This window comes from Salmo salar, chromosome 10, assembly GCF_965601325.2.
Source record: "Salmo salar chromosome 10, fSalSal1, whole genome shotgun sequence".
NCBI classification, from domain to species: Eukaryota; Metazoa; Chordata; class Actinopteri; order Salmoniformes; family Salmonidae; genus Salmo; species Salmo salar.
The window spans coordinates 64,695,065-64,712,229 of NC_138300.1; positions in this window are offsets into that span (position 1 = coordinate 64,695,065).

Sequence of the window (17,165 nt, forward strand, 5' to 3'; positions counted from 1 at the left end):
AAACTTATAGAGACATGCCCCAAGAGACTTGCAGCTGTAACTGCTGCGAAAGGTGGCGCTACAAATTATTGGCTTTGGGGGGTGAATAGTTATGCACACTCAAGTTTTCTGTTTTTTGTCTTATTTGTTGTTTGTTTCATGATAAAACAATTTTTCATCTTCAAAGAGTTAGGCATGTTGTGTAAATCAAATTATACAACCCCCCCAGAAATCTATTTTAATTCAAGTTGTAAGGCAACAAAATAGGAAAAATGTGAAGGGAGGTGAATACTTTTGCAAGCCACTGTACATAGGGAATAGCATACAATTTCGTATGAAAATGGTGAGAGTTCAGAGAGCAGATGGGATGGGAGTAGTTTCTTCTGCTACATATGAGAGATCCAATGATGCTGACGCCCATCTCTTGACTGCATGGAGCACCTCGCTGCAGCTGTTGCTGAGCCCATTGTTACTGTGTGTGTGTGTGTGTGTGTGTGTGTGTGTGTGTGTGTGTGTGTGTGTGTGTCCATTGAGACAGAGCTGCTCTCAAGCCAAACACTATTGATTGTATCTTCTTATCTATCACTCTTCTTTGCCTGGTGTTTGGGTGTGTGTGTGTGTGTGTGCACGCAGCCAGGTTGCTCAATATCCACTGCAAAATTTGAAGTCCGTCCAGGTAAGCAGGATGTCGGGGGATGGCTTTAAAAAAGTCCACTAGGGGCAAGCCTAATATCAAGTAGGCTTGGGGTTTGCTAGGGCTTTACTCACGGGGAAGGCGAATGGTCGTAAGCCGAGAGCTCCGGCTCCGAGGGTTGTGTGTTCAATCCCAGTGCTAGGCACGATATAACCCTTACGTCAACCATTTGGAATGAATGCCTAAACTTAACCTTTGAAACTGTGAGAGCCGGGGGGGGTGTGGTGTGTGTGTGTGTGTGTGTGTGTGTGTGTGTGTGTGTGTGTGTGTGTGTGTGTGTGTGTGTGTGTGTGTGTGTGTGTGTGTGTGTGTGTGTGTATGTATAATGGACAGACAGGCTCTTGTGAATGGTTTTAAAGCAGAAAGGCTCTGAAACTCATTCCATTGTTGCTGGCTTCCTTTCCCTCTCCTGACTCTCCCTCCCAACTCCCTGATGACTACTGCATTGGTACACACATACACACACACACAGCCATAAGACGTCCAGGGGACCTCTCAATGATTTCCCTTTCACAGCCTCATGTAGCATCAAAGGGCGGATTAGAGGTTGGTAGAGGGACAGCTTTGACCGCTTATAAGATTTAAGCTTATTATCCCCCCCAAAAAACAGGACAGGATGGAAGGTCCAAGAGATGGAAGGGAAGACTGAAATCAAAGATGGTTGGGTTCTGTGTTGGCTGAAACACAAGACCTGGTCTTTGTGTGTGTGTGTGTGTGTGTGTGTGTGTGTGTGTGTGTGTGTGTGTGTGTGTGTGTGTGTGTGTGTGTGTGTGTGTGTGTGTGTGTGTGTGTGTGTGTGTGTGTGTGTGTGTGTGTGTGTACGAGTGTGTGTGTGTGTACGAGTGGGTGTGTGTACGAGTGTGTGTGGGTGTACGAGTGTGTGCATGCGATATGCTATCTGAAAATATTGTAATCCACAAAGAAAAAACAGAAACTGCTATCTATCAATTTGCCCAGTTAAAAAAAACTTTGAGAAAAATGTAGGAATGAGAACTGTGAATGTACTGTGTATTGGATATCTCTCAACACACACAAACAATACCTTAACATCACACCTTTCTCAAGTATCACTGTATAATTCACCCACACATTGTTCTCACCCCCACCCCTCCTATAGTCCCTGACCTCACGTCCACCTCATCATCTCATCACCGCACACCAGATCATATAACCACGTCATGTCACTAAGACCTCTTGTCTTTTGAAGCCTACAGATTATCAAGCTCCATCATTCTGTTTGGAAGAAGGTCTGGACCCGTCTAGATCAGTGCTCAGTGGCTGTTATAGGAGGAGCTATAGGAGGAACGGCTCATGGTCATGTCTTAAATCGAATAGTATCAAACATATGGAAACAACATGTTAGACTCTGAACCATTTATTCCATTAAAATGAGCCCGTCCTTCTATAGCTTTCCCACCAGCCTCCTTTGGTGGATTGATACTACAGCTTAACCCTTGTGTGGTGTTTTTGTTATTCAACCAATGTTCGCGGGTCTGATGGACCCACAACGTTATTGGGTTTTTAAAACAAAACAGCCATAACAATTTACGTAAAAAATAATTCCGTCTTCTTACATCAGCTGATATCTCAAAGTGCTGTACAGAAACCCAGCCTAAAACCCCAAACAGCAAGCAATGCAGGTGTAGAAGCACGGTGGCTAGGAAATCTCCCTAGAAAGGCCAGAACCTAGGAAGAAACCTAGAGAGGAACCAGGCTATGAGGGGTGGCCAGTCCTCTTCTGGCTGTGCCGAGTGGAGATTATAAAAGAACATGGCCAAGATGTTCAAATGTTCATAGGTGACCAGCAGGTTCAAATAACAATAATCACAGTGGATGTCAAGGGTGCAACAGGTCAGCACCTCAGGAGTAAATGTCAGTTGGCTTTTCATAGTCAATCATTCAGAGTACCTCTACAGCTCCTGCTGTCTCTAGAGAGTTGAAAACAGCAGGTCTGGGACAGGTAGCACGTCCGGTGAACAGGCAGAACAGTTGAAACTGGAGCAGTAGCACGGCCAGGTGGCCTGGGGACAGCAAGGAGCCATCAGGCCAGATAGTCCTGAGGCATGGTCCTAGGGCACAGGTCCTCCGAGAGAGAGAGAGAGAGAGAGAGAGAAAGAAAGAGAGAAAGAAAGAAAGTTAGAGAGAGCATGCTTAAATTCACACAGGACACCGGATAAGACAGGAGAAATACTCCAGATATAATAGACTGGCCCTAGCCCTAGTGGTCGCGAGACACTGTGGCCCCATCCGATGATACCCCCGGACAGGGCCAAACAGGCAGGATATAACCCCACCCACTTTGCCAAATCACAGCCACCACACCACTGGAGGGATATCTTCAACCACCAACTTACCATCCAGAGACAAGGCCGAGTATAGCCCACAAAGATCTCCGCCACGGCACAACCCAAGGGGGGGGGCGCCAACCCAGACAGGAAGATCACGTCAATGACTCAACCCACTCAAGTGACGCACCCCTCCCAGGGACGGCATGGAAGAGCACCAGTAAGCCAGTGACTCAGCCCCTGTAACAGGGTTTGAGGCAGAGAAGCCCAGTGGAGAGAGGGGAACCGGCCAGGCAGAGACAGCAAGGGCGGTTCGTTGCTCCAGTGCCTTTCCGTTCACCTTCACACTCCTAGGCCAGACTACAGTCAATGAAAGGACCTACTGAAGAGATGAGTCTTCAATAAAGACTTAAAGGTTGAGACCGAGTCTGCGTCTCTCACATGGGTAGGCAGACCATTCCATAAAAATTGAGCTCTATAGGAGAAAGCCCTGCCTCCAGCTGTTTGCTTAGAAATTCTAGGGACAATAAGGAGGCCTGCGTCTTGTGACCGTAGCATACGTGTAGGTATGTATGGCAGGACCAAATCGGAAAGATAGGTAGGAGCAAGCCCATGTAATGCTTTGTAGGTTAGCAGTAAAACCTTGAAATCAGCCCTTGCCTTAACAGGAAGCCAGTGTAGAGAGGCTAGCACTGGAGTAATATGATCAAATTATTTGGTTCTAGTCAAGATTCTAGCAGCCGTATTTAGCACTAACTGAAGTTTATTTTGTGCTTTATCCGGGTAGCCGGGAAAGTAGAGCATTGCAGTAGTCTAACCTAGAAGTGACAAAAGCATGGATTAATTTTTCTGCATCATTTTTGGACAGAAAGTTTCTGATTTCTGAAATGTTACGTAGATGTAAAAAGCTATCCTTCAAACAGTCTTGATATGTTCGTCAAAAGAGAGTTTCACGACTTCCGCCGAAGTCAGTCCCTCTCCTTGTGCGGGCGACGTTCGGCGGTCGACGTCACCGGCCTTCTAGCCATCGCCGATCCACTTTTCATTTTCCATTTGTTTTGTCTTTGTTTTACACACCTGGTTTCAATTCCCCAATTACTTGTTCATTATTTAAACCTCTGTTCCCCCATGTTTTTTTGTGAGTGATTGTTTGTATGTATACGGTCCGTTATTGTGGGCTAGTTTATTGTATTGTATTTATTGATTCCTTGAGTAAATTACGTTCCTTACTCATTTCTGCTGTCCTGCACCTGACTCCTCCACACCAGCTACACACAGGCCAATTACAGAATCACTCACCTAAACGATCGGAGTCAGCAGGAGCAGACGCTTTCCCTGTGGCGGTAGAAGAGCGCGTCCAGCAGCACGCAAGCATGTTGCAACATTTGGGCACCGCCACGGATCGCGAGCTGCAGACGATGGATCGTTGGGAGAGAGGAGGAGGATTTCCAGCGCCTCCACCAGCCCCACTACCGTCGACACCACTGTCCACCCCTCCTTCATCCAGTCCCAGCGGGATTCGGCTCGCGCTCCTGAGGGAGTATGATGGGACGGCTGCCGGATAACAGGGATACCTACTACAGCTGGAGCTCTACCTGGCGACCGTCCACCCGGCTCCTTCGGGACGTGAGAGCATGTCCACCCTCGTCTCCTGCCTCTCAGGCAAAGCCCTGGAGTGGGCCAACGCCGCGTCTCCTTCACTCCATACGGCGTTCGTCATTCACCTGGACCATTACGCAGAGTTCACCCGAACGACTGTTCCGTCTGAGGCAGGGTTCAGGTTAATGACTGTTCCACCTGAGGCAGGGGTGGAAGAGCACGCAGGATTTTGCATTGGACTTCCGGACCCCGGCCGCCAGCGTGGGATGGAACGACAGGGCCCTGATCGACCACTACCGGTGCAGTCTGCGCGAGGACGTCCGTCGGGAGTTGGCCTGCCGAGACACCACCCTCACGTTGGACCAGCTGGTGGACCTGTCCATCCGGCATGACAACCTGCTGACTGCCCGCGGACGTCCGGATCAGGGCCTGTCAGTTCCATCCCCCAGCACCTCCGCTCCGACACCCATGGAGCTGGGAGGTGCTGCACTTAGGGTAACCGGAGGAGGGGCCATTCCCTGCACCATCTGTGGCCGCAGAGGGCACACTGCTGGTCAGTGCTGGGGGGGTTCCTCAGGGAGTCGAGGCAGCAGGCAGGGCAGTATCGTGTCACCCCAGGTGAGTCAGCACCAGGCTCGCCCAAAGCCCCCTGTTCCTGACATGTTTGTGTTTATCAAATTTCCTAAGTTTTCTCCGCATGCCCAGCATAAGGCGCTCGTAGATTCAGGCGCAGCTGTGAATTTTGTTGACCGTTCTTTTCCCCATAGTTTAGGAATTCCTCTGGTTCCTGTGGATATGCCCTTCCCTGTGCACGCCCTAGATAGTCAACCATTAGGGTCAGGGCTGATTAGGGAGGCCACCGCTCCACTAGACATGGTTACGCAGGAGGGTCACAAGGAGAGAATCAGTCTCTTCCTTATTGACTCTCCTACATTTCCCATGGTGCTAGGCCTACCCTGGTTAGCTTGTCATGACCCCACTGTTTCATGGCAATGGAGGGCTCTCACGGGGTGGTCGCGAGAGTGCTCGGGGAGGTATTTAGGGGTTTCCGTAGGTGCTACTACGATGGAAAGTCCAGACCAGGTCTCCACCGTGTGCATTCCCCCCGAATATGCCAATTTGGCTCTCGCCTTCTCCAAAAAGAAGGGGGGATTGTGCGATAAATGTCCTGGTAGACGCTGCAGGAGACACGTGTATCCTCTGTCACAGGCGGAGACGGTGGCTATGGAAACATATGTCTCCGAATCCCTGTGTCAGGGGTACATTCGGTCCTCCACTTCCCCCGCCTTCTCGAGTTTATTTTTTGTGAAGAAGGAGGGAGGTCTGCGCCCGTGTATTGACTATCGAGGCCTTAATCAGATAACTGTGAGGTAGAGTTACCCACTACCTCTTATCACCACGGCGATTGAGTCAATGCACGCGGCGCGCTTCTTCACCAAACTTGATCTCAGGAGTGCTTACAACCTGGTGCGTATCCGGGAGGGAGACGAGCAGAAGACAGCGTTCAGTACGACCTCAGGGCATTATGAGTACCTCGTGATGCCGTACGGGTTGATGAATGCTCCATCAGTCTTCCAAGCCTTTGTAGACAAGATTTTCACGGACCTGCACGGGCAGGGTGTAGTGGTGTATATTGATGACATTCTGATATACTCCTCTACACGCGCCGAGCATGTGTCCCTGGTGCGCAAGGTGCTTGGTCGACTGTTGGAGCATGACCTGTATGCCAAGGCTGAGAAATGTCTGTTCTTCCAACAGTCCGTCTCCTTCCTAGGGTACCGCATTTCCACCTCAGGGGTGGAGATGGAGAGTGACCGCATCTTAGCCGTGCGTAATTGGCCGACTCCCACCACGGTAAAGGAGGTGCAGTGGTTTCTAGGGTTTGCCAATTAGGTTTATCCGGGGTTTTGGTCAGGTAGCGGCTCCCATTACCTCACTGCTGAAGGGGGGACCGGTACGTTTGCAGTGGTTGGCTGAGGCAGACAGGGCCTTTGGTCACCTGAGGGCTCTGTTTACCTCGGCTCTCGTGCTGGCCCATCCGATCCCTCTTTGGCATTCACAATGTAGGTGGACGCGTCCGAGGCTGGGATAGGAGCCGTGCTCTCTCAGCGCTCGGGTACGCCACCGAAGCTCCGCCCCTGTGCCTTCTTCTCGAGGAAGCTCAGGCCGGCAGAGCGAAACGATGACGTGGGGGACCGGGAGCTGTTGGCTGTCGTCAAGGCGTTGAAGACGTGGAGACATTGGCTTGAGGGAGCCAAACACCCTTTTCTCATCTGGACTGACCACCGCAATCTGGAGTACATCCGGGCGGCGAGGAGCCTGAACCCTCGCCAGGCAAGGTGGGCCATGTTTTTCACCCGTTTTGTTTTAACCCTTTCTTACAGACCAGGTTCCCAGAACATGAATGCAGATGCACTGTCCCGGCTGTATGACACAGAGGAGCGGCCCATGGATCCCACCACTATACTCCCGGCCTCCTGCCTGGTGGCGCCGGTAGTGTGGGAGCTGGACGCAGACATTGAGCAGGCGTTGCGTGCAGAGCCCGCTCCCCTCCAGTGTAAGGCTACTAGGCACCTGCCCAGAGGTAAGCTTACACCCCTTACCCATTCCACAGTGGCCATGGTCACACCTGTCGATCGATTTCCTGACCGATCTCTCTCCATCACAGGGAAACACCACGATCCTGGTTGTTGTGGATCGTTTCTCTAAGTCTTGCCATCTCCTCCCGCTGCCCGGTCTCCCTACGGCCCTACAAACTGTGGAGGCCTTATTTACACACGTCTTCCGGCACTACGGGGTGCCTGAGGACATAGTGTCTGATCTGGTTTTTGATCCTAATCCTATCCTAATGTAAAAAGCTGGTTTTTGATATAAATATGAACTTGATTGAACAAAACATGCATGTATTGTATAACATAATGTCCTAGGGTTGTCATCTGATGAAGATCATCAAAGGTTAGTGCTGCATTTAGCTGTGGTTTGGGTTTATGTGACATTATATGCTAACTTGAAAAATGGGTGTCTGATTATTTCTGGCTGGGTACTCTGCTGACAAATCTAATGTTTTGCTTTCGTTGTAAAGCCTTTTTGAAATCGGACAGTGTGGTTAGATTAACGAGAGTCTTGTCTTTAACCTCTCTGGGCTAGGCGGGACGAAATCGTCCCACCTACGCAACAGCCAGTGTAATCCCGTGGCGCGATTTTCAAATACCTTAGAAATGCTATTACTTCAATTTCTCAAACATATGACTATTTTACACCATTTTAAAGACAAGACTCTCGTTAATCTAACCACACTGTCCGATTTCAAAAAGGCTTTACAACGAAAGCAAAACATTAGATTATGTCAGCAGAGTACCCAGCCAGAAATAATCAGACACCCATTTTTCAAGCTAGCATATAATGTCACAAAAACCCAGAAGACAGCTAAATGCAGCACTAACCTTTGATGATCTTCATCAGATGACACACCTAGGACATTATGTTATACAATACATGCATGTTTTGTTCAATCAAGTTCATATTTATATCAAAAACCAGCTTTTTACATTAGCATGTGACGTTCAGAACTAGCATACCCCCCGCAAACTTCCTGTGAATTTACTAAATTACTCACGATAAACGTTCACAAAAACCATAACAATTATTTTAAGAATTATAGATACAGAACTCCTTTGTGCAATCCAGGTGTCCGATTTTAAAATAGCTTTTCGGTGAAAGCACGTTTTGCAATATTCTCAGTAGATAGCCCAGCCATCACGGCTAGCTATTTAGACACCCACCAAGTTTAGCCCTGACCAAAGTCAGATTTACTATTACAAAAGTTTGATTACCTTTGATGTTCTTCGTCAGAATGCACTCCCAGGACTACTACTTCAATAACAAATGTTGGTTTGGTCCAAAATAATCCATCGTTATATCCAAATAGCGGCGTTTTGTTCTTGCGTTCAAGACACTATCCGAAGTGTAAATAAGGGTCACGAGCATGGCGCAATTCGTGACAAAAAAAATCGAAATATTCCATTACCGTACTTCGAAGCATGTTAACCGCTGTTTAAAATCCATTTTTCTGCAATTTTTCTCGTAAAAAAGCGATAATTTTCGGACCGGGAATCTGCGTTTAGGTAAACAGAGGAAAGAAAACAAAGCATTCGGTCGACGCGGGCACGCGCCTGAGTCTCACAGTACTGTAACCAGTCACTACCCAAACGCGCTACTTTTTTTCAGCCAGAGCCTGCAAAGCCACGATTCAGCTTTTTGCCGCCTTCTGAGAGCCTATGGGAGCCGTAGGAAGTGTCACGTTATAGCAGAGATGCTGAGTCTTCAATAAACAGAGGCAAGAAGAACGACACCTTGTCAGACAGGCCACTTCCTGCATGAAATCTTCTCAGGTTTTTGCCTGCCATATGAGTTCTGTTATACTCACAGACACCATTCAAACAGTTTTAGAAACTTTAGGGTGTTTTCTATCCAAAGCCAATAATTATATGCATATTCTAGTTACTGGGCAGGAGTAGTAACCAGATTAAATCGGGTACGTTTTTTATCCAGCCGTGTCAATACTGCCCCCTAGCCCTAACAGGTTAACCTCTCTAGGGTAGGTGGCACCAAATCGTCCCACCTACGTAACAGCCAGTGTAATCCCGTGGCGCGTTATTCAAAAACCTCAAAAATGCAAAAACTTCAATTTTTCAAACATATGACTATTTTACACCATTTTATAGACAAAACAGGGGATCTCTAATGTAACGTAACATTTTCTAAGGCTCCCATAGGCTCTCAGAAGGCGCCAGAACGTTGAATGAAGACTTTGCAGTCTCTGGCAGAAAAACAGTAGCACATTTGGTAAGTGGTCGATCTGAGAACAATGAGACGGGTGTGCGCGTGTGCACGTGAAGAGTCCATTTTACTTTTTCAGTCTTTGAACGAAAACAACGACTCCCGGTCGGAATATTATCGCTATTTTACGAGAAAAATCGCATAAAAATTGATTTTAAACAGCGTTTCACATGCTTCGAAGTACGGTAATGGAATATTTTGACATTTTTTGTCATGATTCGCGTCCGCACGTCACCCTTCGTCACCCTTCGGATAGTGTCTTGAACGCACTAACAAAACGCCGCTATTTCGATTTAACTATGAATTATTTGGAACCAAACCATTGAATTTACTTAATTACTCACGATTAACGTTCACAAAATACATAACAATTATTTTAAGAATTATAGATACAGAACTCCTTTATGCAATCGTGGTGTCAGATTTTAAAATAGCTTTTTGGTGAAAGCACATTTTGCAATGTTCTGAGTAGCCCGGCCATCACGGCTAGCTAATTTGACACCCACCAAGTTTGGCCCTCACCAAACTCGGATTTACTATAAGAAAAATTGGATTACCTTTGCTGTTCTTCGTCAGAATGCACTCCCAGGACTTCTACTTCAACAACAAATGTTGTTTTGGTTCGAAATAATCCATAGTTATATTGAAATAGCTCCGTTTTGTTCGTGCGTTCAGGTCAGTATCCGAAGTGTGACGCGCGAGCGCGTTTCGTGACAAAAAAAAATCTAAATATTCCATTACCGTACTTCGAAGCATATCAATCGCTGTTTAAAATAAATTTTTATGCGATTGTTCTCGTACAATAGCGATAATATTCCAACCGGGCGACGCTGTATCCATTCAAAGACTGAAAGACCAAAATGAAGAATTCACATGAACACGCATCTCCAGTGTCCCTTTCCCCAGGCAGGCCAGTAACTAACTCTGAGACTGCAGACATCTCATTACACTTTCTGGCACCTTCTGAGAGCCTATGGGAGCCTTAGAAAATGTCACGTTACAGCAGAGATTCTCTATTTTTGATAAAGAGGCTACAGAAGGCCAAGAAATGGTCAGACAGGGCACTTCCCATATAGAATCTTCTCAGGTTTTGGCCTGCCATATGAGTTCTGTTATACTCACGGACGCCATTCAAACAGTTTTAGAAACTTTAGGGTGTTTTCTATCCAAATCAAATAATTATATGCATATTCTAGTTTCTGGGCAGGAGTAATAACCAGATTAAATCGGGTACGTTTTTTTATCCGGCCGTGAAAATACTGCCCCCTATCCTAAACAGGTTAAATAGTCTTGCTGTAAACGGAATACAATGTAAAAATGTGCAGCATACAGTAAATACCAGCAGTCAATTTATTTAAGCATTATCTTTAGCATTATTAGTCCTACAGTATAGTATTGTAGCCTACTGTACCAGATCATTTTCCTGGGCTTTCACGTTCGGCGAAAAGCCAACTTCTTTCTATGGTGCTACCCGTTCCAGGGTTAGGACTGTAACCACCAGAGGCCTTGAAAATGAGCCGTAGCTGAGAGGATCACCAAAACTAAAGGTATTTTGGTTTCAGTGAATTTTCTTTAAAAAAAATGTATATAGCCTATAAATGTGTAGGCATAATGCATAATAAAATTGATAATTGTGTACTAAAAACGTGAATGTGTTTTTGCAGAGCTTACAACCATGCCGACAACCATCCATGGAGATCAGTGGACAAAGGGCTGGACAACGGGCCACACCGAAAAAACACATGGTTCCAAAGAAAGCGGGTAGTTTTTCTAGATTCTTAAAATGTCACTCTGTACGCAGCCTTTCGTGTCAGAGTCACTTTTAATTCTTAATCAATGTACCGTTTCTATCATAGGCCACTGTAATCAATGGGGGCTCAGGGCAGTACCATTCTGCTCATTTGATGAAGGTGCACATGGATCAGATTCAAACTTTGAAGACCGAGATCGAGTCATTGAATGCAGACCAGCAGAAAGAGAAACATTATCTGAGGGCAGAGATACAGGCGACAGCTGATGCATTGGTCCAGAGCCAGGCGGTATTGCCGGAGAGTCACTCGTCATTGACCAAGAGTCAGGCGACATTGGCGGAGAGTCAGCATACGTGGTGGTTCAATCACTTTATTGTTTAATTATTTAAGGCGCCTTTCTCTTCTCTGTGCTGGAGTTCTTTTCAGAATAAAGTAGGCTAAAGAAGGGAACACATTGTTGCTTACTGGAACACCCAAAGTCATCCAATTGTTATAATAGGATTTGAAGCAATAGCCTACCTGCATGTGGTCAACTATTTCAGCACCGTTTCGCACTGCTCTGAGACAAGCATGGGGACTGGTCTTCATAAATCAATGAGATTTTTATTTTCACTGAATCTCCGTTTGGGTGACTCAAAGTCACTTAGTAGCCTACTCCCGACCGGTCACGTTGCACAGTGCCAACTTTTGAAAGCCAGTCACCGCTTCCCCCCCCCCCATCTTAACAAAACTTTTTCTCTCTTTTTTATGCTTCTATTTTCTTCACGCTAAATAAAAAGTACTGTAGTTGCCCAGATACTTCCCACCTTTCCCTCAGCAATACATCCATGGCTCTTCCTATAACATCTGCCTCCATCTATTCCTTGTTTAGTGTTACTGAATCAGGCGGTGTCTGTGAGTATAATTTTTCATTTTTCTTGGAAAAGAAACACCATTATATTAATCAAATTAAGCAAAATTTCAATCCCATATACTATGTTCTTGCAAAAAAGGTTTTTAAATTCTCTAGTACAGCCAATATTAAACAGTCAAATTCTTCTCAAAGATGCCCTCTGGTGGTCAAACTAGCACTAACTTGCATTAATGGCAACAATGGCTGACACTTGAATAACGTACCATAGAAATCTGCGGCAGGCCGCAAGCTGTGCTGCAGTGCGTGGCAACTTTTAAAGGAAGAACCACTGTACATGTATATATTACCTCAATTACCTCAACTAAACTGTGCCCCCGCACATTGACTCTGTGCCGGTCCAATTTGTAAGTCGCTCTGGATAAGAGTGTCTGCTAAATGACGTAAATGTAAATGTACCCCCTGTATATAGCCTCGCTACTGTTATTTTACTGCTGCTCTTTAATTATTTGTTATTTAAATTGTTTACTTAACACTTATTTTTCTTAAAACTACATTGTTGGATAAGGGCTTGTAAGTAAGCATTTCACTGTAGGGTCTCCACCTGTTCTATTCGGCACATGTGACAAATAAAATTTGATTTGATTAATGCTATCAAACCATTGTCATCAGAGCTTCGAACCCTAAAGTCTCCCATACTGCTAGACTAGTGTAGTGAACACGAGGGGAGACAGAGAGCAGGTTTCAAGCGCAGGGCGCAGCAGGTGTTTTTTGCAAAGGACCACAGGAGGAGGCAGGTAGCTGGGTCCAGGGGCAGGCAGAAGGTCATACACAGGGGGTCCAAAAGGGCAACCTTACAGGCAGGGAGAAGGCTAGTAACGTAGTCCGGGAGATCAGGCAATAGGTAGATAACAGGAAATCTAATAGGCTAAAGTATAGGCAGGGAATAGGCATCGTTACTGAGGCAGGCAAAAACTATCATACAAGGGAGGAGTAAATCACAGGCAACCCAGCGCTCTGAAAGACGTGTGTCACAAAACAAACAATACCTCAGAGTGATGGGGTGCAAAGAACTGAACCTAAATAGTGTGTGATAATAACATACAGGTGTGTGAACAGGTGATTAGAATTCAGGTGATTGGGATCTGGAGAGTGAGCTGCGTTCAGGGGATCTAGGTGTTTGAGAGTGTGAGCTGGACAGTGGGCTGGAAAGTGAACTGCGTTCAGGGGATCTAGGTGTTTGAGAGTGTCAGCTGGAAAGTGAGCTGCGTTCAGGGGATCTACCTGTTTGAGGGTGTGAGTTCAGAGCAGACGTTACAACTATCTATAGCGTCCAGTTGTTGAGTTTGCCTTTTTACTCTAAATCTAAGGCAAAAGTAATCATTCTGATTTTTATTTTTTAAGTATTTATTGCATGTTTAAAATAAAACAATAAAAAAATGATATTGTGTCACATTTCAATTAATCACATTAATAATACATGCATTTTCATTTTGGATCAGATTCAAAATGTGACAATTAAGTAGGGGAGACTTTTTAATCTTGTGTGTATTTCTCGGCACCAGTTTATTTTACAATACTATTTTCAACATTAACAGAAAGACCAAAAGCTTGTATTGAAAAAGATACCTTTTTAACCTCATAGCTTATTCCAACATGGGGTTATAAGCCATCAAACACACTTTGTCCACTTGCGGGGTTGGTTTCCACATAGTATTAGGTCTGTTGTCACAATTTTAGCTAGTATCTTATTCCTTTTGTAACAAGAAATGATACAATATTGCCTACAGAGTCGGAGAAATAGCCAATCCTTTCTTTGATCTAATGATATTTCTAATACAATTCAGCATTTTATGCCTTGAGAACAACATATGACATTGTGAGTAAATGTGTGTGTGTACAGTGCATTTGGGAAATATTCCGACCACTTGACTTTTTCGACATTTTGTTATGTTACAGCCTTATTTTTAAATGTTTTTTTCCTCATCAATCTACGCACAATAACCTACAATGACAAAACAAAAGCTGTTTTTACGAAATGTTTGCAAAAAATAAATACAAAAATAACAGAAATATTACATTTACATAAGTATACAGACTCTTTACCCAGTACTTTGTAGAAGTGCCTTTGGCAGCGATTACAGCCTTGAGTGTTATTGGGTATGAGGCTAGAAGCTTGGCACACCTGTATGTGGGGAGTTTCTCCCATTCTTCTCTGCAGATCCTCTCAAGCTCTGTCAGGTTCGATGGGGAGCGTCGCTGCACAGCTATTTTCAGGTCTCTCCAGAGATCTGGCTGGGCCACTCAAGGACATTCAGAGACTTGTCTCGAAGCCACTCCTGCATTGTCATGGCTGTTTGCTTAAGGTCGTTGTCCTGTTGGAAGGTGAACATTCACCCCAGTCTGAGGTCCTGAGCACTCTGGAGCAGGTTTTCATCAAGGATCTCTCTTTACTTTATGCTGCTCATCTTTCCCTCGATCCTGACTAGTCTCTCAGTCCCTGCCACTGGAAAACATCCTGACAGCATGATGCTGCCACACCATGCATCGAAGTAGTGATGGCCAGGTGATGAGTGATGCCTGGTTTCCTCCAGATGTGACACTTGGCATTCAGGCCAAAGAGTTCAATCATGGTTTCATCAGACAAGAGAATGTTGTCTAGTGCCATTTACTGAGGAGTGGCTTCCGTCAGGACACTCTACCTTAACCTGTTGGGGATAGGGGGCAGTATTTGCACGGCTGGATAAAAAACGTACCCGATTTAATCTGGTTACTACTCCTGCCCAGTAACTAGAATATGCATATAATTATTGGCTTTGGATAGAAAACACCCTAAAGTTTCTAAAACTGTTTGAATGGTGTCTGTGAGTATAACAGAACTCCTATGGCAGGCCAAAACCTGAGAAGATTTCAAGCAGGAAGTGGCCTGTCTGAGAAGTAGTGTTTCATCTTGGCTCTTTTTATTGAAGACTCAGGATCTGTGCAATAACGTGACACTTCCTACGTCGTCCATAGGGTCTCAGAGCCCGGGAAAAGGTTGAACGATATCGAGGCAGGCTCTGGCTGAAACACTTTATCGCTTTTGGCAAGTGGCCACTCAGAGTACTATGGGCTTAGGCGCGTGCCCGAGTCGACCGCATGCTTTATTTTCTTTCGTCTGTTTACCTAAATGCAGATTCCCGGTCGGAATATTATCGCTTTTTTACGAGAAAAATGGCATAAAAATTGATTTTAAACAGCGGTTGACATGCTTCGAAGTACGGTAATGGAATATTTAGAATTATTTTGTCACGAATTGCGCCATGCTCGTCACCCTTCTTTACCCTTTCGGATAGTGTCTTGAACGCACGAACAAAACGTGCGTTCATTTGGATATAACAATGGATTATTTGGGACCAAACCAACATTTGTTATTGAAGTAGAAGTCCTGGGAGTGCATTCTGACGAAGAACAGCAAAGGTAATAACATTTTTCTTATAGTAAATCTGACTTTGGTGAGTGCTAAACTTGCTGGGTGTCTAAATAGCTAGCCCTGTGATGCCAGGGCTATCTACTGAGAATATTGCAAAATGTGCTTTCACCGAAAAGCTATTTTAAAATCGGACATATCGAGTGCATAGAGGAGTTCTGTATCTATAATTCTTAAAATAATTGTTATGCTTTTTGTGAACGTTTATCGTGAGTAATTTAGTAAATTCACCGGAAGTTTGCTAGTTCTGAACTTCACATGCTAATGTAAAAAGCTGGTTTTTGATATAAATATGAACTTGATTGAACAAAACATGCATGTATTGTATAACATAATGTCCTAGGTGTGTCATCTGATGAAGATCATCAAAGGTTAGTGCTGCATTTATCTGTCTTCTGGGTTTTTGTGACATTATATGCTAGCTTGAAAAATGGGTGTCTGATTATTTCTGGCTGGGTACTCTGCTGACATAATCTAATGTTTGGCTTTCGTTGTAAAGCCTTTTTGAAATCGGACAGTGTGGTTAGATTAACGAGAGTCTTGTCTTTAAAATGGTGTAAAATAGTCATATGTTTGAGAAATTGAAGTAATAGCATTTCTAAGGTATTTGAATAACACGCCACAGGATTCCACTGGCTGTTACGTAGGTGGGACGATTTCGTCCCGCCGGCCCTAGAGAAGTTAACCACCTCTACTGGTCATGTGCAACGACTCCTGAGGAAAGCAGAGAAATGATTGTGCCAAAATGGAAAGTTGTACTGTTCCACATACAGAACCAACACACCAACCTACCAATGCCACTTATGCCTTCGTGTCCTCCAGTGGTGTAAAGTAGTTAACCTCTATGGGACCGGCGGGACGAATTCGTCCCACCTACGTAACATCCACTGCCAGCCTGTGGCGCGATTTTCAAAATCTTCAAAATCCTATTACTTCAATTTCTCAAACATATGACTATTTTACAGCCATTTAAAGATAAGACTCTCGTTAATCTAACCACACTGTCCGATTTCAAAAAGGCTTTACAACGAAAGCAAAACATTAGATTATGTCAGCAGAGTACCAAGCCAGAAATAATCAGACACCCATTTTTCAAGCCAGCATATAATGTCACCAAAACCCAGAAGACAGCTAAATGCAGCACTCACCTTTGATGATCTTCATCAGATGACAACCCTAGGACATTATGTTATACAATACATGCATGTTTTGTTCAATCAAGTTCATATTTATATCAAAAACCAGCTTTTTACATTAGCATGTGACGTTCAGAACTAGCATACCCCCCGCAAACTTACGGGGAATTCGCTAACATTTTACTAAATTACTCACGATAAACGTTCACAAAAAGCATAACAATTATTTTAAGAATTATAGATACAGACCTCCTCTATGCACTCGATATGTCCGATTTTAAAATAGCTTTTTGGTGAAAGCACATTTTGCAATATTCTAAGTATATAGCCCAGGCATCACGGGCTCGCTATTTAGACATCCGGCAAGTTTAGCACTCACCATAATCATATTTACTATTATAAAAATGTCATTACCTTTTGTTGTCTTCGTCAGAATGCACACCCAGGACGTCTACTTCAATAACAAATGTTGGTTTGGTCCAAAATAATCCATCGTTATATCCGAATAGCGGCGTTTTGTTCGTGCGTTCCAGACACTATCCGAAATAGTAAAGAAGTGTCGC